We start from the raw sequence: 25,315 nt of genomic DNA on the forward strand, positions 1-25,315 counted from the left end.
GCTGTTTACTTGCCAGTTGTGGCTCTTACCTCCCTAAAGCTGTGTGCTCCCTGAGGGCAGCAATGAGGATTATGTCTTGTATTTTTCCCAAATACCCTCAAAGCTCTGGGCATAACAGTAAGTCCATAAGAAGCATATACATTCTTTGATGTGAACACTCAGATCATCATAAAAATATTCATCACACTACGTCCGAAAGAGTCTACATTACCCAGTTTACATCTTCCTATACAATATTTAAGAATCATTTTAGAGCCAAGAAAAAATGTTACAGGGACTTATAAAAGTTTGGGTGAAAAGTAAAAAAGAAATAATGTACTGTAATTAAAGCTGTAATCAGAATTTAATAGGGCCATTAAGATATTTTATTCCTCAAACAATATAGGTTAATTCTTGAAGGAAATTATTGGACTGAAAAACTTTAGAAACAGTGTTTGCAACATTCTGGAGAAATGTCTCCTTTCTCTCTTATCTCCTTCCTGCCCCTGCCTAGGATCTCATTCCCATCTCCTCATCCCAAGGTTCTCTACCAATTGTAACAGGAAAACTGAGCCAAGGCAAAGACAAAGTATGTGATTCTAAAAGTAATTTGCTTCTCCTGTGCCCAGAGTCATGTACTCATTACACATATTAGGTATCAGTAAAAAGGTCAATACTAAAATATTGTACTAGAATTATAAGATATGTTATAATATCAGCTGCACAGGTTGCTTAGTTTGTTCACATATTCATTTGTTCATTTAGTCAACAGATAGTTACTAAGTTGTCTGTGCTAAACATAGGAACACAAATGTGAACACAATATATATAGGGCACTTTTCTTCCTAGAGCTCATGGTCCTTCCTAGAGCTTAACTTCCTAGGCAGTTAAATGTGCAGAAATGAAGCTCAGAAAAGATCTGGCTTTTATAAATCTGGCAAATATAAATTTGAGATGCTTCAGCCAGCAGATTAGATGGGAATAAGCAGGGAATATACACAGAACAAGAAGAAAAAGGGGCTTTGGTCAGAATCCTGAGAGACATTGATAATTAAGAAACAGGTAAAAGAAGAAGAACTAGCCAAGTAGACATGTAGGGACAAATAGAAAAACAGAAGAAATAAGAAGAATGGTGGGATGCTATGTTAGTTAAGGGAAAAAAGTGTCTGAAAGAGGAGGGAGGGGTCAAGGAGGCCCAAGGGCACTGAGAATCACATGAGACAACAATACAACAGTGTCCACCAGATGTTAAAACAGATATCATTGGTGATTCTGGCAAGAACCGTTTTTGTGGAATGATAGTGAAAGAGGCTAGTGTGAGGAGTAAGAAATAAGGAAGCAGAAACAGTGAGTCTAGACCCCTCTTTGAAGAGGTGAAGATGTGGAAGTGATGAACTTTTAGTTAAATGGGCATGTTGAGTTGAGGGAGGTCTTTGTTTAAAGATGGGATAACCCACATATATTCAATTAATTTTCAATAAAAGTATCAAAATTCAGTAAGGGAGAACAGCAGTTTCAACAAATGGTGAACAATCCATATAAAAAATTAAACCTTGATCTTGCCTATAAGAAATGAACTTGGGGCTTCCCTGGTGGCGCAGTGGTTGAGAGTCCACCTGCCGATGCAGGGTACACGGGTTCGTGCCCCGGTCCGGGAAGATCCCACATGCTGTGGAGCGGCTGGGCCCGTGAGCCATGGCCACTGAGCCTGTGCTCCGCAATGGGAGAGGCCACAACAGTGAGAGGCCCGCGTATCGTAAAAAAAAAAAAAAAAAAAAAAAAAAGAACTTGAATTTATCATAGACCTAAATATAAGAGCTAAAACTATAAAACTGTAAGAATACACACAAGAAAAATGAGACAAGTACCTTCGTGTATCTTGTTCACATTTGTTTTTCCATATTTAGCACACAGTAGAAAAATCTTTGTGATCTCAGATTATTAAGCATATAACATGAATCACAAAATGATAAATTGGACTTTATAAAATTAAACCATCTTCTCTTCAAAAGACACTGATAAGCAAATGAAAAGGCACGCTATAGAGTGGAAGAAAATATTTACACTGACCTAAGAAAGGACTGTATTGACAACATATAAAGTAAGCTCAGACGTAATAATAAATAACAACTCAAAAAATGGACCAAAAAATCTGAACAGACCCTTCACCAAAGAATATACAGGGATGGAAAACAACCTCAAGAAAACATTATTAGTAACTAGAGAAACGTAAATTAAAAGCACAGTGAGATACCACTACACAAGTACTAGAATGGCTAAAATTAAAGACTGAATATACCAAGGATTGGCAAGAATGTAGAGCAACTAGAACTCTAATAATCTGTTGAGGAGAATGTGAAATGGTACAGCCACTTTGGAAAACAGCCTGACAGTTTCTTTTAAAGTCAAACATGCACTTACTATATGACCCAACAATTTTACTCCTAGGTATTGACTCAGAAGAAATGAAAACATATGTCCACACAAAGACCTGATTGTGAATGTTCATTGCAGCTTTATTCATAATCGCTAGAAACCGTAAAGAACCCAAATGTTCACCAGGAGATGAAAAGACAGATATACCATTGTATGGTATACCCATACAATGGAATATTACTTCACAATAAAAAAAGCAAACTACTAAGATTTATAACAATATGGATGAATCTCAAAGGCATTATGCTAAGTGAAAGAAGTCAATCACAAAAGACAATATACTATATGTCTCCATTTATAGTACATTCTAGAAACGTAAAATTATAGGAACAGAAATCACATCAGAAGTTGCCAAGACTGAGGAAGGAGGGCACGGGTTTGACTGCAAAGGTACATAAGGGAATTTTCTGGGGTGATGAAATGTCTGTTTCTTGACTATGGTAGTGGTTTCACAACTATAAATTTGTGAAAACTCATCAAACTATACATTAAAAAGGGTGAATTTTGGGCTTCCCTGGTGGCGCAGTGGTTGAGAGTCTGCCTGCTGATGCAGGGGACACGGGTTCGTGCCCCGGTCCGGGAAGATCCCACATGCCGTGGAGCAGCTGGGCCCGTGAGCCATGGCCGCTGAGCCTGCACGTCCGGAGCCTGTGCTACGCAACGGGAGAGGCCACAACAGTGAGAGGCCCGTGTACCGCAAAAAAAAAAAAAAAAGAAAGAAAGAAAGGGGAAGGTAATCCACTGAATGGAAGAAAATATGTTCAAATAATATATCTGATAAGGGACTTGTAGCTAAAATTTATAAAGAACTCTTACAACTCAATAATAAAATAACGAATAGACATTTCTACATCGAAGATAAACAAATGGCCAATAAGGATATGAAAAGGTGTTCAACATCATTAGCCATTAGGGAAATGCAAATCAAAACCACAATGGGGGCACTACTTCACTTCCACTAGAATGACTTTCATCAAAAAGACAGATAATAACAAGTGTAGACAAGGAGGTGGAGAAATTGGAACCACCATATAATGTTGGTGGGAATGTAAAATGGTGCAGCCACTTTGGAAAACAGTCTGGTGGTTCCTCAAAAGGTTAAACATAGTTTAACATATGACCCACCAATTCTATCCTTAACTATATATCCCAGAGAAATGAAAATATATGGCCACCCAAAAAAGTACATGAACGTTCATAGCAGCATTTTTCATAATAGTCAAAAGATGAAAACCACCAAAATATCCAACAACAAATGAAAGGATAAATAAAATATGGTAGGTATATCCATACAATGGATTATTATTTAGCCATAAAAGGAATGATGTATTGATATACACTACAGTGTAGATGAACTTCAAAAACATCATGCTGAGTGATAGAAGCCAGACACAAAAGGCCACATATTGTATGACCCCATTTCTATGAAATGTCCAGAATAGGCAAATATATAGGAAAAGAAAATAGATTAGTGGTTGCCTAAGGCTGGGGATTTGGCAGAAAATGAGGTGACTTGTAAAGGGTATGGAATTTCTCTTGGGGGTGATGAAAATGTTTTAAAATTGACTATGGTAAAGTTTGCACAACTCCAATATACTTAAAGCCACTGAATTGTACCCTTTGAATGGATGAATTCTATAGTGTGTGAATTGTATCTAATAAAGTTGTTGCAAAATCAAACAACAGCAAACTTTTTCATGGCTTACTCTTGCTCTCAGATAAAATAAAAATACCATATGCTAACACATATATATGGAATCTAAGAACAAAAAAAAAATGGTTATGAAGAACCTAGGGGCAAGACGGGAATAAAGACGCAGACCTACTACAGAATGGACTTGAGGACACGGCGAGGGGAAAGGGTAATAAGCTGGGACAAATTGAGAGAGTGGCATGGACATATATACACTACTAAATGTAAAATCGATAGCTAGTGGGAAGCAGCCTCATAGCACAGGGAGATCAGCTCGGTGCTTTGTGACCACCTAGAGGGGTGAGATAGGGAGGGTGGGAGGGAGGGAGACGCAAGAGGGAAGAGATATATGTATATGTATAGCTGATTCACTTTGTTATAAAGCAGAAACTAACACACCATTGTAAAGCAATTATACTCCAATAAAGATGTTAAAAAAAAATCAGATCTCTAAGGTCTCCAAGGCCTTGTGTGGAACATTCAGTGTATCTTTAGAGCCCCATCTCACAAGAGCCTTTCTTGCTTGCTATTCTCTATATACACTGTTCTCCTAGATACAAGTTTCTTGAACAAGCCAAGCTCCTTCTTGCCTTAGGACCTTTGCACATGCTGTTACCTCTGCCTGGAATACTGTTCTTTCAGCCCAAGTGGCTCGTTCAAATGCCAGTTTCCCAGGGAAGCCAACTACAATGATGTTAGCAAGAGCAATACCCCTCCCCTCCCATACCCTCTCTCCTTTTCAGCACTTGGCACAAACTAATTATTTTCTTTCTTTATTATCCTTCTCTTACATGAGAGAATAAGCTCCCTAATAATAAGGGAGCTGTTTACTGCTGTATCTCTAGTACTTCCAAGAGGCTAACCTACAACAGGTGCTCAATACATGTTGAATGAAAGAAGGTGGAAGTTCCATGAAGAATTGCTGTGTGGTGTGTGGAAGCCTGCTGACAAAGGTCACCATAAACTGGATGGGTAGCATCACCATCATACTATGCAGAAACATGGATGAGCCAACAGTGAGCAAACAAGATGGTCAGGACAAACCAACCTTCTAACTTGGTGGATAAAGACTGAGAAACATCAAGCATGTTGTGGTAGTCAGAGTCTCCCAGCTACTCACTAAAATCCATGTTCTCTGTTTCTTCTTGGGCAGGCAGATAGACTATACTTCTCAGCCTCCCCTATAGTTGGATGTGGCCATATAATGAGCTCTAGACACTGAATGCAGATAGAAGTGATGTATACCACTTCTCGGCTTAGCCCTAAACACTGGTTACATGTTTGTCTTCATGCTCTTTCCCCTTTCAGATGCCTAGAGTGGAGATGACCCCCCAAGGCAACGCTGGGGCCATGTACTGGCGTTGACAGAGTATTTATTAGTCTGAGTCCCTGAATGATTGTACGGATGAGTCCCACCCTAGTTACTGCAAATTCACCCACCTGGTATTAGTATTCAAGCAAGAAATACATTTCTATTGTGTTTGAGCTGTTATGCATTTTTCTGTCTAACTGTTACAGAAGTTGATCTATCTTAATACATATAAATGCATATAATAACCACTCAAATTAGTTGTTAACTTGACAGATGAAAATAAAAACAATTTCAAGAAGTTTATGCCTTTTCAAGAGAATTTATTATTATTTCTGTTCTCTTCTTTGGAAGGAAGACATACAACTGCTCTCACCCTCACATTACCTCTCTCAGTGAATCTCTGAAGCACAGACATCTACCAAGCAGGCTGCCATTTGGAGCTTCTCGTTACCAAACTAGAGAAAGGGGTGCTATTCGGAGGGGCTACACCAAGTTCTGGTCCAAAGAAAAAAGGGTAGATAAAACAAATTCCAGGGTAGACAGTATTGCTGGCCCTATGAGAACCCAAGAACTTCTCTTTCTCCTCAGCAGTAAAAGGAGGCCCCTAAGGTGGTTCTCCCAGTGCCCAGCTGAGCTTCACATTTCCTAGAGCCTATCACACTCCTGGTATCACCTGGCTTTCTTCACAGTTTGTGAGACTGAAAATAACTGGGGTTTTTTTTTTGTCTGTTTGTTTGTTTCATTTCAAAGGGCTCTAGGTACAAATTGAATTACTTCCTGTTTTGCTGGCTTCACCAATGGGTATGAAATAAATGCTGCTTTCTGTTAACATTCAAACTATCTGAAGGCAAACATCTACCCAATGTTTCCTAATTTGGCAACAGCTGTTCTGCAAAAGAAGTGGTCAATATTGCTGGGAAATATTGCATTAAACACAGAGAGGTTTCTACCCTCTAGGACTTCTCAGAGGCTTAAAATGTTGTTATGTGTTTAAGTACCAATGGGACAGGTGACTTTGGACTCCACAACCTGCCTTTGCATAAGGCGATGGAATCTGTACAAATACAATTTGATAAATGCTGAGTGAATCTATTTGCCAACTAGAGGCACGACTCCTTTTCATATATCCCAAAAGTGTGAAAGGAACTGTGGCCAAAGAAAAAAATTTATTTATGAGATTTTACAAACATCCACACCTCTATATGAGAGCAACGGGTCAGTTTTTCTCCTAATACTCTGGGTAAGAAAACTCTAATTATTTCAAGAGAAAAAAGAGATGGTTAAATTCTTATTCTTCAATAAGCAACATTATGAGAGAACTGCTCTACATTTACTTGTCTTTATGATGAGCTATGCATGAACAGTATATGAAGTTACATTAATTTCATATTATTGAGCAAGTTCTTACAAATGAAATCCATAATTTGAATCTGTGACAAGTCTAATAGAGTCTTAATTTTAAGATCACTTGCTTTTATGAGAGTTCTAATTCCTGGGTGGTACTGCATTTCATACACTTCTCCACTGATGGTAATTCATGCATGCCTACAGCAAATGTTTGGTGACCAACAATGAGGTGCTAGTCTATGCCAGGCACTGAGGCAAAGACAAAGTCTTTAATCCTTAGGGAGGTTATTTCCTGAAGACTCTGGTTTGGAAATATAAGCACACGCCTCAAATAAATGCAGAGGATTCTCCCATCTCTTTCCATTTAATCTTCATGTTTCTAATTTGGGCCTCTGTGGAGATGCATGCCAGCTACTTAGCATCTCTCTCATGATCACCCTCAGGTGCTTGAAAACAGCAAGTAGCCCCAAGGCCATACTACACTATACAACCCAACAGGTTAGGAAATCTCTATTATAATTTCCTCACAGATGCATTTTCCAATTTAGATCCTTGGCTTTATTTCTCAAGTTCTTCAAGTTTTCCCACTTCATTCTAAATCACAGAGAGTAGAAATGCATAAAGGGGTTTCATTAAGGCAAATCAGTGCTGTGGTTTTCAAATTTATTTTTAGTATCAACTTTTCCCTTTTTTACAACAAGATCTTACACTATTCACCAACACATGAAAAATTGAAAAATATAGCTACTTTGTGCAAACAAAGGAGAGAAACGGAAATTTCTCCGTGCAGCCTCAGGAGCAGTGGATTAAATTACCACAATTAACTTGATGTACCCTACATCTGTGGAATATCTGACTAGAAAATGATTCATCCCAAAATTGAGGCAGTAGACTTTGGAAGCAACTGTAGACTTGGGGTTTGCTATCTGTGATTGATTTGTTTCTGATTTTTATGTTTATCTTAGTATAGTTTTTAGCACTTGTTATCACTGGTGGATTTGTGTTTATTGGTATGGTTGCACTCTTTAAAAAAATTTTTTTTTAATTTTAATAATTTTATTTATTTATTTACTTATTTTTCTTTCTTTTTTCTCACTTTTCTTCTGAGCCATGTGGCTGACAGGGTCTTGGTGCTCCAGCCTGGTGTCAGGCCTGAGCCTCTGAGGTAGGAGAGACAAGTTCAGGACACTGGACCACCAGAGACCTCCTGGCCCCATGTAATATCAATTGGCGAGAGCTCTCCCACAGATCTCTGTCTCAACGCTAAGACACAGCTCAACCCAATGGTCAGCAAGCTCCAGTGCTGGATACCCCATGCCAAACAACTAGCAAGACAGGAACACAACCCCACCAATTAGCAGAGAGGCTGCCTAAAATCATACTAAGCTCACAGACATCACAAAACGCACCACCGGATGTGGCCCTGCCCAATAGAAAGACAAGATCCAGCCCCACCCCCCAGAACAGAGGCACCAGTCCCCTCCACCAGGAAGCCTACACAAGCCACTGTACCAACCTCACCCACTGGGGGCAGACACCAAAAACAATGGGAACTACAAATCTGCAGCCTGCAAAAAGGAGGCCCCAAACACAGTAAGTTAAACAAAATAAGAAGACAGAGAAATATGCAGCACGTGAAGGAGCAAGGTAAAAACCCACCAGACTAACAAACGAAGAGGAAATAGGCAGCCTTCCTGAAAAATAATTCAGAATAATGATAGTAAAGATGATCCAAAATCTTGGAAATAAAATGGAGAAAATACAAGAAACTTTTAACAAGGACCAAGAAGAACTAAAGAGCAAACAAACAATGATGAACAACACAATAAATGAAATTAAAAATTCTCTAGAAGGAATCAGTAGCAGAATAACTGAGGCAGAGTCATGCACAAGTGACCTGGAACCTAAAGTAGTGGAAGTAACTACCACAGAGCAGAATAAAGACAAAAGAATGAAAAGAATTGAGGACAGTCTCAGCGACCTCTGGGACAACATTAAACGCACCAACATTCCAATTATAGGGGTCCCAGAAGAAGAGACAAAGAAAGGGCCTGAGAAAATATTGAAGAGATTATAGTTGAAAACATCCCTAACACGGGAAAGGAAATAGTCAATCAACTCCAGGAAGTGCAGAGAGCCCCATATAGGATAAATCCAAGGAGAAACACGCCAAGACACATATTAATCAAACTAACGAAAATTAAATACAAAGAAAAAATATTAAAAGCAGCAAGAGAAAAGCAATAAATAATATACAAGGGAATCCCCATAAAGTTAACAGCTGATCTTTCAGCAGAAACTCTGCAAGTCAGAAGGGAGTGGCAGGACATATTTAAAGTGATGAAAGGGAAAAACCTACAAACAAGATTACTCTACACAGCAAGGATCTCATTCAGATTTGATGGAGAAATTAAAACCTTTACAGACAAGCAAAAACTAAGAGAATTCAGCACTACCAAACCAACTCTACAACAAATGCTAAAGGAACTTCTCTAGGCAGGAAACACAAGAAAAGGGAAAGACCTACAAAAACAAACCCAAAACAATTAAGAAAATAGTAATAGGAACATACATATTGATATTTACCTTAAATGTAAATGGATTAAATGCTCTAACAAAAAGACATAGACTGGCTGAATGGATACAAAAACAAGACCCGTATATATGCTGTCTACAAGAGACCCACTTCAGACCTAGGGATACATACAGACTGAAAGTGAGGGGATGGAAAAAGATAGTCTATGCAAAAGGAAATCAAAAGAAAGCTGGAGTAGCAATTCTCATATCAGACAAAATAGACTTCAAAATAAAGACTATTACAAGAGACAAAGAAGGACACTACATAATGATTAACGGATCAATCCAAGAAAGATATAACAATTGTAAATCTTTATGCACCCAACATAGGAGCACCTCAATACATAAGGCAAATGCTAACAGCCATAAAAGGGGAAATCGACAGTAACAAAATAGTAGGGGACTTTAACACCCCACTTTCACCAATGGACAGATTATCCAAAATGAAAATAAATAAGGAAACACAAGTTCTAAATGACACATTAAACAAGATGGACTTAATTAATAGATATAGGACATTCCAAACAAAAACAACAGAATACACATTCTTTTCAAGTGCTCATGGAACATTCTCCAGGATAGATCATATCTTGGGTCACAAATCAAGCCTTGGTAAATTTAAGAAAATTTAAATTGTATCAAGTATCTTTTCCAACCACAACACTATAGACTAGATGTCAATTACAGAAAAATACTGTAAACAATACAAACACATGGAGGCTAAACAATACACTACTAAATAACCAAGAGATCACTGAAGAAATTAAAGAGGAAACCAAAAAATACTTAGAAACAAATGACAATGAAAACACGACGACCCAAAACCTGTGGGATGTAGCAAAAGCAGTTCTAAGAGGGAAGTTTATAGCAATACAATCCTACCTCAAGAAAAAAGAGAAATCTCAAATAAACAACCTAATCTTACACCTAAAGCAATTAGAGAAAGAACAACAAATAAACCCCAAAGTTAGCAGAAGGAAAGAAATCATAAATATCAGATCAGAAATAAATGAAAAAGAAATGAAGGAAACAATAGCAAAGATCAATAAAACTAAAAGCTGGTTCTTTGAGAAGATAAACAACATTGATAAACCATTAGCCAGACTCATGAAGAAAAAAAGGGAGAAGAATCAAATCAACAGAATTAGAAATGAAAAAGAAGTAACGACTGACTGCAAAAATACAAAGGATCATGAGAGATTACTACAAGCAACTCTATGCCAATAAAACTGACAACCTAGAAGAAATGGACTAATTCTTAGAAAAGCACAACCTTCCGAGACTGAACCAGGAAGAAATAGAAAATATAAACAGACCAATCACAAGCACTGAATTTTAAACTGTGATTAAAAATCTTCCAACAAACAAAAGCCCAGGACCAGATGGCTTCACAGGCAAATACTATCAAACATTTAAAGAAGAGCTAATACTTATCCTTCTCAAACTCTTCCAAAATATAGCAGAGGGAGGAACACTCCCAAACTCATTCTATGAGGCCACCAACACCCTCATACAAAAACCTGACATAGATTTCACAAAAAAAGAAAACTATAGGCCAATATCACTGATGAACATAGATGCAAAAATCCTCAACAAAATACTAGCAAACAGGGGGTTTCCCTGGTGGTGCAGTGGTTAAGAATACGCCTGCCAATGCAGGGGACATGGGTTTGAGCACTGGTCCAGGAAGATCCCACATGCTATGGAGAAACTAAGCCCATGCTCCACAACTGCTGAGCCTGCGCTCTAGAGCCCGCGAGCCACAACTACTGAACCCACATGCCACAAAACTGAGGCCTGCATGCCTACAGCCTGTGTTCCACAACAAGAGAAGCCACAGCAATGAGAAGCCTGTGCACCTCAACGAAGAGTGGCCCCCACTCGCCACAACTAGAGAGGTCCTGCACACAGCATGGAAGACCCAACCCAGCTAAAAATAAATAAATGAATAAAAAATACTAGCAAACATAATCCAACAGCACCATTAAAAGGATCATACACCATGATCAAGTGGAGTTTATTACAGGAATGCAAGGATTCTTCAATATATGCAAATCAATCAATGTGATACACCATATTAACAAACTGAAGGATAAAAACCATATGATCATCTCAGTAGATGCAGAAAAAGCTACTGACAAAATTCAACACACATTTATGATAAAAACCCTCCAGAAAGCAGGCACAGAGGGAACCTAGCTCAACATAATAAAGGCCATATATGACAAACCCACAGCCAACATTGTTCGTGAAAAACTGAAACCATTTCCCCTAAGATCAGGAACAAGACAAGGTTGCACACTCTCACCACTCTTATGCAACATAGTTTTGGAAGTTTTAGCTGCAGCAATCAGAAAAGAAAAAGAAATAAAAGGAATCTAAATTGGAAAAGAAGAAGTAAAACTGTCACTGTTTGCAGATGACATGATACTATACATAGAGAATCCTAAAGATGCTACCAGAAAACTACTAGAGCTAATCAATGAATTTGGTAAAGTAGCAGGATACAAAATTAATGCACAGAAATCTCTGGCATTCCTATACACTAATGATGAAAAATCTGAAAGAGAAATTAAGGAAACACTCCCATTTACCACTGTAACAAAAAGAATAAAACACCTAGGAATAAACCTACCTAAAGAGACAAAAGACCTGTATGCAGAAAGCTATAAGACACTGATGAAAGAAATTAAAGACAATACAAACAGATGGAGAGATATACCATGTTCTTGGATTGGAAGAATATTGTGAAAATGACTATACTACCCACAGCAATCTACAGATTCAACGCAATCCCTATCAAACTACCAATGGCACTTTTCACAGAACTAGAACAAAAAATTGGACAATTTGTATGGAAACACAAAAGACCCCGAATAGCCAAAGTAATCTTGAGAACGAAAAACGGAGCTGGAGGTATCAGGCTCCCTTACTTCAGACTGTACTACAAAGCTACAGTAATCAAGACAGTATGGTACTGGCACAAAAACAGAAATATGGATCAATTGAACAGGATAGAAAGCCCACAGACAAACCCACGCACATATGGTCACCTTATCTTTGATAAAGGACGCAAGAGTATACAATGCAGAAAAGACAGCCTCTTCAATAAGTGGTGCTGGGAAAACTGGACAGCTACATGTAAAAGAATGAAATTAGAACACTCTCTAACACCATACACAAAAGTAAACTCAAAATGGATTAAGACCTAAATGTAAGGCCAGACACTATAAAACTCTTAGAGGAAAACATAGGCAGAACACTCTATGACATAAGTCACAGCAGGATCCTTTTTGACCCACCTCCTAGAGAAATGGAAATAAAAACAAAAATAAACAAATGGGACCTAATGAAACTTCAAAGCTTTTGCACAGCAAAGGAAACCATAAACAAGACCAAAAGACAACCCTCAGAATGGGAGAAAATATTTGCAAACGAAGCAAGTGACAAAGGATTAATCTCCAAAATATACAAGCAGCTTATGCAGCTCAATATCAAAAAAACAAATAACCCAATCCAAAAATGGGCAGAAGACCTAAATAGACATTTCTCCAAAGAAGATATACAGATTGCCAACAAACACATGAAAGGATGCTCAACATTACTAATCATTAGAGAAATGCAAATCAAAACTACAATGAAGGGCTTCCCTGGTGGCGCAGTGGTTGGGAGTCCGCCTGCCAATGCAGGGGACATGGGTTTGTGCCCCGGTCCAGGAAGATCCCGCATGCCATGGAGTGGCTGGGCCCATGAGCCGTGGCTGCTGGGCCTGCGCATCTGGAGCCTGTACTCTGCAGCGGGAGAGGCCGCAGCAGTGAGAGGCCTGCGTACTGCAAAAAAACCAAAAAAAACAAACAAAAAAACCCCACTACAGTGATGTATCACCTCACACCGGTCAGAATGGCCATCATCAAAAAATCTACAAACAGGGACTTCTCTGGTGATCCAATGGTTAAGAATCCGCCTTCCAATCCAGGGGACACGGGTTCGATCCTTGGTCTGGGAACTAAGATCCCACATGCCATGGGGCAACTAAGCCCACACACTGCAACTACTGAGCACGTGAGCCACAACTAGAGAGCCCACGTGCCACAAAAAAACCAAAAACCCCACACACTGCAACGAAGATCCCACGTGCCGCAACTAAGAACCAACACAGGCAAATAAATAAATAAATAATTAAAAAAAAATCTACAAACAATAAATGCTGGCGAGGGTATGGAGAAAAGGGGACCCTCTTGCACTGCTGGTGGGAATGTAAATTGATACATCCACTATGGAGAACATTATGGAGGTTCCTTAAAAAACTAAAAATGAAACTACCATATAACCCAGTAATCCCACTACTGGGCATATACCCTGAGAAAACCATAATTCAAAAAGTGTCATGGAAAAAAAAAAAAAAGTGTCATGTACCAGAATGTTCATTGCAGTACTGTTTACAATAGCCAGGACATGGAAGCAACCTAAGTGTCCAGCAACAGATGAATGGATAAAGAAGATGTGGCACATATACATAATGGAATATTACTCAGCCATAAAAAGAAACGAAATTGAGTTATTTGTAGTGAGGTGGATGGACCCAGAGTCTGTCATACAAAGTAAAAGTAAGTCAGAAAGAGAAAAACAAATACCATATGCTAACACATATATATATGGAATCTTAAAAAAAAATGGTTCTAATGAACCTAGGGGAGGACAGGAATAAAGGCGCAGACATAGAGAATGGACTTGAGGACACATGGATGGGGAAGCATAAGCTGGGACGAAGTGAGCGAGTAGCACTGACATATATATACTACCAAATGTAAAACAGATAGCTAGGTGGAAACAGCTGTATCGTCCAGGGAGATCAGCTCGGTGCTTTGTGACCACCTAGAGGGGTGGGATAGGGAGGGTGGCAGGCAGATGCAAGAGGGAGGGAATATGGGGATATATATACACATATAGCTGATTCACTTTGTTATACAGCAGAAACTAACACAACATTATAAAACAATTATACTCCAATAAAGATGTTAAAAAAAAAAAGACACCTCTTCTTCTTGCTTAAAAGAAAAAAAATACAGCTACTTTGGTTGAATGAGAGGCAGGGAGAAGGGACAGGAGCAGGAATCTTCCCTACTCAGGCCTCTCTCCTAACCACCACCTGTCCCTGAGACACTTCAGGGCTCCAAAAAACATTTTTATGACTCCTACTACAATTCAAGAGTTCTTGGACTTCCCTGGTGGCGCAGTGGTTGAGAATCCGCCTGCCAATGCAGGGGACATGGGTTCAAGCCCTGGTCCGGGAAGGTCCCACATGTTGCGGAGCAACTAAGCCCGTGCGCCACAACTACTGAGCCCATGCGCCACAACTACTGAAGCCCGTGTGCCTAGAGCCTGTGCTCTGCAACAAAAGAAGCCACCGCAATGAGAACTCCACGCACCACAATGAAGAGTAGCCCCTGCTCACTGCAACTAGAGAAAGCCTGTGCGCAGCAACGAAGACCCAATGCAGCCAAAAATAAATAAATAAATTTATTAAAGAAAAAAAAAAGAGTTCTTTCTAGCCTTCCTCTCTCCTTTTTATTATTTCAACAAGCATTTGTGAACACCTATTATGTTCCAGAAACTACACAAGATGCTGGGAATGGAGAAATGAAATGGTCCCTATCCTCAAAGGTTCTGAGTCTACTGGGAGAGAGACACAGATAAAACAAAAATTACAACACAATGTGAAAATGCTATAATTAATTGCACAGAAATGGGCTGACAAGCTCCACTGGGATGAAGGTAGGCTGCCTAAATGAGACATTGGGACAAATTCTTGCAATTTTGCTAGACTTTTAGCATTTGGTAAGGGGTAGATAGAGATGAAGAGAAGGGAGTTCCAGGAGAAGTGTATGCCAAGTACAGACCCTCTTAAGTATGAGGCAGCTTGAGGGTAGAGAAGCTCAGATCATGAGTTAAGAGGGCACTGGAGAGCTGGGGTGTGTTGTGCAATGTAGAGTGGACAAACCCATGGAGTGCATTATATGTGAGGGTTGTCCCAGCTTGGCTATCACCAGGAGTACCTCCCAGCTTATTAAAAGTACAGATTCCTGTATCCCATCCCAGATCTTCTGGATCAGAATCTCTAGAGGAGAGGACTCCTGGAGGGGGCCCAAGAATCTGTATTTTTAAAAAGGTCTGAATTGGTTCTTAGGATTAGCAAGTTTGGAAAACCCCATTATGGGCCTTACAGAAGATCTGAAAATTCAACTATGAGAAGCAATGTTGATCTCATAAGTTTTTAGGATGATCACTAGGGCTGCAGTGTGGAAGCCAGGTTGGTAACATAGAAAATACTCCAAAGACAAAGCAGAGTAGCCCCAGCAAGCTATGATGCAGTTTTGGGACCGAAGAGAGGTGAATGGATGCGAGATGTATTTAGGGGACAAAGCTGACCAGATTTAGCAGTTAATGAATGTGATAGTGTCAACCAGAGAAGATACAAGGAGGAAGATATAAAGTTCAGAAGTGCATACTGGATTTGAGGTCTCTGGGACATGTAGGTGAACAAAAACCCAGCTAGCTGGAAGCCCAAGCCTGAAGCTCAGGGGAAGATGTGGGGTGGGGGGTGGATAGAGCCCTGGTACTCATCAGCTTGCTATAGCAGCAGCAACAGCGGCCCCTTAATAAGTGTCTTCTGTGTACCAGGCATTGTTTAAAGCGTTTCTTTTCTTGCCTAATTGCATTTAATCCTCATAACGGTTATTTCGCCTCTGAAGAAACTGAGAGTCAAAGATTCTGACTTGAAATAAAAAGGTAGAGTGGTACAGTTAGAATTCAAATCTGAAGCTGTTTGACTTCAAAGCCCATGCTTTACCTGTATTTCATCTTATGAAATAAGCATTGGGAAAAGAAAGTGTGTGGTGGAAGGGAGGAGGGGATCCCTGGGCAAATATATCTGGAAAATGCTGCAAACCACATCTTGCCCTAGATATGCACAGTTGAGTGTCTCTGAATGAAACCTAGCTAGCCCCAGGATCCCTATCGCCCACATGGGGCACCTGACCCTACTGATTAGAAAGGCCATGCCAAGCCCCATTCCAGCTCTGCTGGTGGCACCTAGTCTCTTTGAGGTTCATGACATTCTCCACCCAAAAGGCTGAGATCGGGGAGGGGGAATACTTTGTCTGATTTGGAACAAGCAGAAAATTGTCTGAATGACAAATGATCCCAGAAAACAGATTCTTTCCATTTTTTCTAAAGCAAAAGAGACACATGAGTAAATCTGTTATCACATATTCTGAAAATTACAATAGCATTGCTATAATTATATAGCCCCTACAAGGTCTTTAGAAATCATGTACTTATCAGGAAAATGAACAAAATGGTAACTTAATGATCAGTTATGCAGGGAGCTACAAACAGTTGTTTTTACTCTAATGATTTATGCTCCCACCCCAGGATCAGGCTTCCAATTCTAACAATAAAAAGCATGTAAATGAATAAATGGGGGTGAAGTGAGGCTGAGACTCTGCTGACAGGACAGCACAATGCTGAGTCAGTTCATCTTTGCCATCTCCAACATCAAACCATAATGCTTCTGAGGAAGGTGTACCTCCATGTGAGGAAGGTGGGGGCAGGGGGATTGACACTGCCTTCTTTATGATTTGCTAATCATGCCTACGGGGACTAAAGAAATGCTACACTTCTTCACTGCTCAGCTGAAGGTCAAGCAGTCTTAAGTATTCTAGAAAAGTAACCATGCTAGCCCTTGAGGTCAAAACAGCAATGTTAAAACAGCAGCTGCCACCTTGGCTGCTCTCATTCTATCTTTCTGATCTTGCTTCCCTCCTCCCTCATTACTCACCACTTATATTGCTAATCTTTAGTTCTGTGATTTCCAGTTGTTCATGATGTGAACATTACTGTTCTTTTTAATTTCATTCCTTTACTCACGTTTTTCTCTGTTTAGCATAATACCCCACACCCTACAGATCTGGCCTGTTGTAACTGCATAAATCCTCTGATTAAGGATACCAGAATACATATTATTTACACTTATTAGCTTGTTCTTGTCACTATTTCTGCTGCTGTTTCTGTGCCTCGGTGAAGCAAAGTCTTGCTGTTTAATAGGTCATGAGGGAGTCCTGATGGGAAGAGCAGAGCTTACAAAAGCCAAAATAAACACACACAGAATAGAAAAATCTTGATTGTTTCCTGAACAGAAGCTAGAAAACTCAAAATATTTATATCTGTCAGACATTCTACTAGATATTTTCTAGGCTTTTAAAGTATGACTGAGAAGCTCAGGAAAAATCTCAGGGAACAAACAGCAAATAAAGATTTCCTAAGTACTAAAACTTTGAAGGGTTTAAGAATTCTAATTTTTTAAAAGTTTAAGATATAGGAACAGTGTCTACTGCACTATGTCAAAACCTTTCTTACTTTCCCTTAATATTGAAAAATTGATGATATTATTTAAAAAACAATATTAGAGTAACATAGCTAACATGGTATAGAGATAAGACTTCAACTTAAGTCTGTAAGTTGTAATATTAAGCCTGTACTAGTTCCTGTAGTCAATTGTCTTTCATGATACATATTTAAATAGTGAAAGTAAGATTTAATATTGATCAAAAATAAACCAATTTAAAAATAGTATGTCTCTAAATATTATATACCTAGAAATGTGCACAAATGGATAGATCTGAGACTACAAAGGACTTTCTCCTTAATTTTCCTCTTTTGCTTCATGTCTTTCCCTCCTCTTGATATCCTGTGCACACAGACTAAGTCTACCCTTTCTGCCATGGCCCTGCACAACTAGTTCACCAGATCTCTCCCACCAGGTTCTATGCCGTACCATTATAATATGGTAGCCACTAGCTACATGTTGTTATCTATATTTAAATTTAATTAAAATTAATAAAATTAGTAACTCAGTTCTCAGTCACACATGCCACATTTCAAGTGCCAAACAGCCACATGTAGCTAGTGGCTACCATGCAGACCATAATCTTCTGCCATATATAGAACATTTATATCATCCTAGAAAGTTCCATTAGACAGCACAGCTCTCTAGGGTCAGGGGAGGGAGTGATCACTGAGACAAAGAGCTCTGTATTACTGCACAGCAGCATCGTTCCAAAGCACAAAATTATAATGCTGTCAACACTAGGGTCAGGATACACAGGTGGGGTTTGGGGGTTGGAGGAAAGGTGTTCAGAGGGCCAGGTTCAGGAATGGTACTCTTCTGGGCAGGCGTTCTTGGTCTCTAAGGCTTAGAAATGGGCACGTGATAGGCAAGTAGACTTCTGAAAACCTAGCAATCAAAGCATAGATGAGGAAGTCTACACAGATGAGCTGGATCAAAATTGTGAGCCAGGAGTATAGGGCCCACGTAGGGCAGTCTCACATGTCAATGGCCAGGGATCTGGGACAAGAATCCAGGAAGTCAGATAGCATATAAAGAATTGCCAGTGAGCAGGTCCCATGTGGTCTGCCCTTTGGCCCCTTCTTAACTTTTTGCTGAGAGTGGGGCAGCCTTGAGACCCAGATGTGTGCATAAAGTAACTTGCAGATTCACAAAAGATCTGCTCTACCTGTGCTTAGGGCTGGGACAAGACAGCCAGATATTTGTGCAGACCTGAATTGGGGATTTGGCAGTTTCTGAGTACTCTAATCAGTACAGGTTGTACATTATTTTTAAGTAAATACAATCTCTTCTCTGCATTTAGAACATTGCAGCAGTAGGCACAAATTCACTGCACATGTCAAGACAAGCCTAGTCAACTCTGGCCTGCCTGCCAAGGTACTAAAGGGTAATCTACAACACAGACATAGTCAGAGTTTGCCTTCCCCATTTATTTTACATATTTCCTATATATTAAGGTGGACCATAAACAAATGAGCATCTTCTGAAGCCCGGGCCTTTTGGGAATATATCCAGGTATCTTCAGTAGCCTTCCATCTCTCGGACTCCGACCTTCAGCTCAGCCTATCCCGAGATATATCTATACCCCAAGATACATCTCCTCCAAACATGGCTTGAACTATATGACTTCCTTTCTTAAAAGAGAAACATTCAGTGGTGTTCTATCTCTGTAGATAAAGCCCACAAGCCTCCACCTAGTAGTCCAGGCCCTGTGGCATCTGTCCTCTCTCTGCCTTCCTAGGTTCCCCAACTTCCATCAACATACCTTGTTTCTGGTCAGATGGGCCTGCCTGCCTTTCCCTGAAAGTACTCTGTTTTTGCCCACTGCGTCCTATCTCCCCACTTCTCTCTGCTGCTCAAACCCTGCCTAACCTTTGAGGCCCAGCTCAAATGTGCAGTGTCAGAAAGGTTTCTATGACCCATCAGTCAGAAGGGACCTGCTCCTTCTCTAACATCTAACCATTTACGGCAGTGACTCTGATAGGGTAGCATTAGAGCTAGTTGTGTACATATGTGGCACCTTTTCTGTACAGAAAAGAGTTAATGTAGCAGGCCTGAGACTGCTATCTTTAGAAAGTCCTGCTTGCAAGGTTAGCCTTTGGCTGGCATCTGCGAATTGGCTCTTAGAGTGTTCCCAACAGTTAAGGGTGGCTCACTGTGCCTAGACTATTTGTGTGAACAATATGGTTTATGCTGAACACTTGCTTCCCTTCTGGACATTTTGTACATGCTAAGCAGAGGGTCCCTATGTGACAGGCCCCAATAAATGTTGGTTGCTGAATCTCTAATGGGCCTCCTAGAGCAAAAATACCACACACATGCTGCTGCATTTTAACTGGAGATGTGTGCTCTGTGTGACCCCTCATGGGAAGGAGAGAGCATAAGGAAGCCTGGGCGTGGACCCCTTCAGACTCTACCTGTGTCTTTCTTCCTTATGAGCCACTGGTGTATCCTTACTACTTCGCTGTAATAAATCTCAGCCACGAGTACAACTATATGCTGAGTCCCATGAGTCTTACTAGTGAATGACCACTAGGGGTTGTCCTGGGGATCTCCACACATCCTTTAAGTCCAGTGTCCTTGTCTGTAAAGCAGCAAGGACTGTGCCTCCTACATCTCTGCAACCCTCAAAGAATCAAGCACAGAAGTTTACAGTTTCTAGAGGCCTGACTTATAATAACTTTATAAGGACTACACAGTTAAAATACCAAGGTAGCTGAGGGCAAAATGAAAAATAATAAAGGGGCAGTTTTCCCCAAAGAAGGTTCCTATTTATATACACACAGCTTTTTCCTGCTTTAAAGGCTCCGAGGGGCTTCACAGCAATAAATGAGTATGCTGAATGTGCCTGCTGCTGCCACAGGGCTCTTATGACTTTTTAGCTTGATGGAATCTCTCTGCTATCCCGCCACCTAGACAAAGCTAACAGAGACTCTGTCACTTGAGGTCCTAGGGGAGGCTACCTGCCAGATGCGCAGCAAAAGCCGGGCCTCTGTGGTGGGAAGAACCACTGCAGTGGCGACATACCTATATTTGCCCTTCCTGTCTTTTAGAAGGAAGCACACAAAAACACTGATGTTTGGGCTTCCCTGGTGGCGCAGTGGTTGAGAGTCCGCCTGCTGATGCAGGGGACACGGGTTCGTGCCCCGGTCCGGGAAGATCCCACATGCTGCAGAGTGGCTGGGCCCGTGAGTCATGGCCGCTGAGCCTGCGCGTCCGGAGCCTGTGCTCCGCAATGGGAGAGGCCACAACAGTGAGAGGCCCGTGTACCGCAAAAAAAAAAAAAAACAACAAACCACTGATGTTTGGACTCGAGAGTAAAGCTTCAATGCATATAATAACAACAATAACAATAATTATGTTATTGTTATTAATAACAATTAGCAATAACAACATAACAATAATTATGAATATTTATTGAGATTTACTATCTACCAGGGCTTAATCTAAGGACTTGACACGTATTATCACCTTGATGATGTAGACACTAACACTACTATTTCACAGTTGAGGAAATGGCAGCACAGAGGGGTTAAGCAGCCTAGCTTATTTGGCAGCACTAACCATGGTAAGGCAGGTAGGCTCTAGCAGGAGTGTGAGTTCAGGGAGCTTACAACAAGGGCAAGGACAGACCTCAAAGGTCAAGTCCAGGAATCCTGAGTACTCATGACTTACAGGGCTGAGGCTGAAGAATCTCAAGCAGGGCTGGTATTGGGGATGGACCATGGATGGACTGAATTATCTTCAGGGGCAGGAGGATGAAGCCACAGACTGATCATGGCTGACCACACCCTGGTGGAGGGGCAGAGTGTGGAGCGAGAGTAGGTAGATGGGATGAGGTGGATGCCAAGGCATAGGTCACAAAATAGCAAAGGGACTATTTCCAGAGTGGGTCTTTTATAACTTAAAGGAGAGTTCTCAGCCTGGGGTCAGACAGGTTTTAGAAGCTCTGTGTACCCTCAGAAGAAGGATGTAAAGAGGGCATGTATGTGTCTCTGGGCACATGCAATCTTCCAAGGGAAGAGTATCAGAAGGTCCTCAGCTTCTTCTCATTGGTTTACTTCTGTGTCTTCATACATCCATGAATCATGCAGGACCATGTCAGAGGCTAGGATGCTCTTCCAGGCAGTGGGAAGCTGACTGCAAGCTTATTCCTCCATTTCCTCTATTACCGTACTTTTTGACTTCTGACCCTACACAAATGCCACTAACCAATGAAGATAAACTAAGCTAACTGTTCCTCTGCAGCCATTCATACGGTGCTCAGCCTTATCAGTATGAGCCTTAACATATTCCACAAATTTCTTGGAATGGAAATAAAAAGATATTTCAGTGCAAAAATTCAAGGCAAACTATTTAAGTCAAACAACTTATATTTCAGGGTTTCTGAAGCAGATAAATGTTTAACTTTGATCTCAGTAAGGTTTTTCCTCTGCTTTTCTCCTAAATTTGGGCTCCTGCTGTGCTTCCAGTGATATAACATTCTGGAATCAAGAATCTGTATCTCAGAGTATTGCTAGTAGGGAAACCTGCCTGTTGTTTTTTGGAAGGAACAGTGAGCAGTCACCAAATACAGATCCCTGGGCTGCAGGAATCCATGACTATGACCATTAGGTCCCCTTGAAAGGTTCTGATTTCTCTTGCGATTCTGCAATATGCATGGATATACTCTCAAGAATTCCTGTGGCAATATGGTGTAATGGAAATAAAGCAGGGAGCAGACCAGAACTTGAATCCTGGACTGGAAACCAGCAATCTGTTTGACTTCAGAGTTGATGTAGGGACTAAATTAAGTGACATATATAAAGCTCGTGGCATGGGGCTTGGCACATCACATGCCCTCAAGGAGTGTTTACTCCTGTTTCTTTCTATCCCTCATTCCCCACAGAGACCAAGCCAAACCTCTACCTTTCCCCTTAAGCCTCAGAAGAAAATAAAAATCACTGGATATGAATGTCTTCCAATTTACCACAGCCTAATGCAACCTATTTATGATTCCAGGCATTACCATCCCTCCTCCCCAGTCCCTGCAGGACTGTGCCCCATCGCAGTCTCTTCTATCTTCATGCTCTCCTCTAAAAGCCTCCCTTCAGCCCTCTGTGTGGATTAAGTGATTTACTTGGGGTCCTGTGGTGTCTGAATGTCTCATTACTGGGAGAGTCTGTCTGACTTATAGTCAAAGGGGTGTTGTGAGCAGCTCTGGGGTCTGGGAGGATTAGTGACTGGGGTATGAAGATAAATGTTTGAGAAGCTTAAGAGTTTGAGTGATGTAAAGCTTCCAGTGACAGTATTTGGGGCCCAAGACAAACGTGTTATGGGTTTTTTAAAAGATCAATGGTTGAGGAAGTCTTCTGAGCTCAGAAAGTGAAGGGGATTTGTTGGGGGGCAGGGCGTCAATCGCTGGGGGCCTGAGAGGTTCTGTGATTTTATAACCTGAGGAGTCAGTGTCATCTCTTTATAGGGACCTTCCTTATGCACCTTAATTTTAAAAGTGCTATATCTCATTTCCGTGATTCTCAATTTCTTCCAAGTATTTATATCTTCCTGGTTTTATAGTATACATTTATTTATTGTCTGTTTCCCCCTCTAGAATGTAAACTACAAGAGGAGAGGGATTTTCTGTCTTGTTTTGTGCTGATTCCCCGCCACCTGGAACAATATCTTACATGTGTAGTTATATAATGTGTGTAGTTATATAATGTGTGTTGAATAAATTAACAAGAGGGGTATAATTATAACCACAAATCTACTCTATAAAAAGTAAATAATTTTCAAATCAGTAATGTAACTACATTACTAACAAATTATTTCTAACACTCTCCTACTGCCTTCTGCACACAGTAGCTCTACCCAAAATCTGATGGTTCCTTAAACTCGGCTGTCCCAGGCATTGGTTCTTAACCTTCCCAGCACATTAGAATCACTTGAGAACTCCTGATTTAATTAATGTGGGGAGTGGCCTGGGCATTGGGAACTTTAGTTCTAATGTGCCGCCAATGTTAAGAACTACTGGTCTAAAACCAGTTCCCTTAAACCTGTCCACTCCTTTTCTATTTCCTCCTGTGGTTAATGGCCTGAACATACACTCAACAGTCACTCCAAAAAGTAATTAGAGCTAAGTCTGGAAAAAGTGGATAATAAAGGAGGATAATATTTTTGTCCAATAAACAAGGGATGACTATAAGACTTGTTTTCCTGTGAAACTTATAAACTAACTTTGCTTTCATTTTTCCAGATGCTAGAATCTCTCTTCTCTGTTCTCTTCCCTTCTTCTGAACGAGCATCTCATCCACTTCACTCTATAGACATCTCAGCCCAGGCTCCAGTTCCTGGGTCTTCATTATCACTGATATAATAATCTGCTAGGTGTGTCTCTCCATTCTGTCTTGAGGTACCGAAATATTTCTATTTTCCATTAAAAGCCCTTGAAAGAAAAACCTACTTTTTAACGTGTTTAGGTTCAAAACTGAAGGGTAACAATCAGGTAGATATTTAATAGAGTTTTACAACTTTGATTTGAAGAGTCCATATAAAGTGTAATATGGCTTTTGGGGGAAGGTGCTAGGAGTGTTAATAATAATTGAGTTCAAGGTAAACTACTAGCAGGATCTATTTCCACATGAGTCTCTGCTCTAAACGTGCTCAGAGGGAAAGCTACTTGCAGTGTTCCCTCAGAAAGCAGCAGCCACATCTTTAGATGCCATATTAAGATAAAGTAAGTTTATACAGGAGTGTTGTGACAAAATATTCTCTACTGTTTTCTACCAAAGAACTGATTTTCTTAAAACTTGTAACTGTTTATATTTTGAATTTGAAATTCTAAATTTTCATTTTCCTCTCATACCATTTAGCTTTGTCTAGTAAGTCCAAGTGTGGACTTTCCTGGTTCCCACATACTGCAAAGGATCAAATCAGTCTCAGAGTTCCCCATTTGTGCTATTTCTCCACTATTTCTTCTCTTCCTTTGTGTCTGATTTCTAGTTACCCTAACAACAGCCATTCATCTTGCTCCATGGACACTAAGCCTACACATCCAATGCTCAGTTTTCCATTCTCTCTCATGAGTCTCAATTGTTTGCTTTTAAACAGCACATAACACATCCTTCAAAACACAATCTTGATGCACTGACTGATCTGCTGACAGAATCTAGCACCTAGTGTTTTTCCACTTCCATGTGAGGATTCAAAGATTTCATTTTTAAAATCTTGGTCTGTCTTGAGATGATCTCTAATAACTTCAGATATCAATCCAGGCAGATATTTTACATTGCTTTGTGAAGGCAGAAAAAATAACCCCTAGTTTGTGAGGAAATGCCTCTAGTTCTGACAGAAACACTTCCAATCGCTGTGTGTCTCAGGACACGTAGCCTCAGAGATCCATCAGGATTGTGACTCTAAGGACAGCAGCCACAGGTCTTACAGTTAAGCTGTTTCTCTAATCATCTGGTTTCCAGAGAAACACATATTAGTTAAAATCTCTCCCAGCTAAATATATTTTAACAACAATAAAGCTTTTTGAAAGGAACAGCAAACTTCAATCCAGTATTTTCTTTCATCTTTTCAT

The 25,315-nt window shown here is 40.2% G+C and overlaps 1 protein-coding gene across 1 annotated transcript in view; it reads right to left on the reverse strand.

Annotated features, from left to right (window-relative positions):
• Window positions 1–25,315, reverse strand: part of DOCK3 (dedicator of cytokinesis 3) — a 412,216-nt gene that overhangs the window by 137,683 nt on the left and 249,218 nt on the right. The window lies entirely within an intron of this gene.

The sequence above is a fragment of the Lagenorhynchus albirostris genome, chromosome 10, assembly GCF_949774975.1.
Source record: "Lagenorhynchus albirostris chromosome 10, mLagAlb1.1, whole genome shotgun sequence".
In the NCBI taxonomy this organism is placed as follows: domain Eukaryota; kingdom Metazoa; phylum Chordata; class Mammalia; order Artiodactyla; family Delphinidae; genus Lagenorhynchus; species Lagenorhynchus albirostris.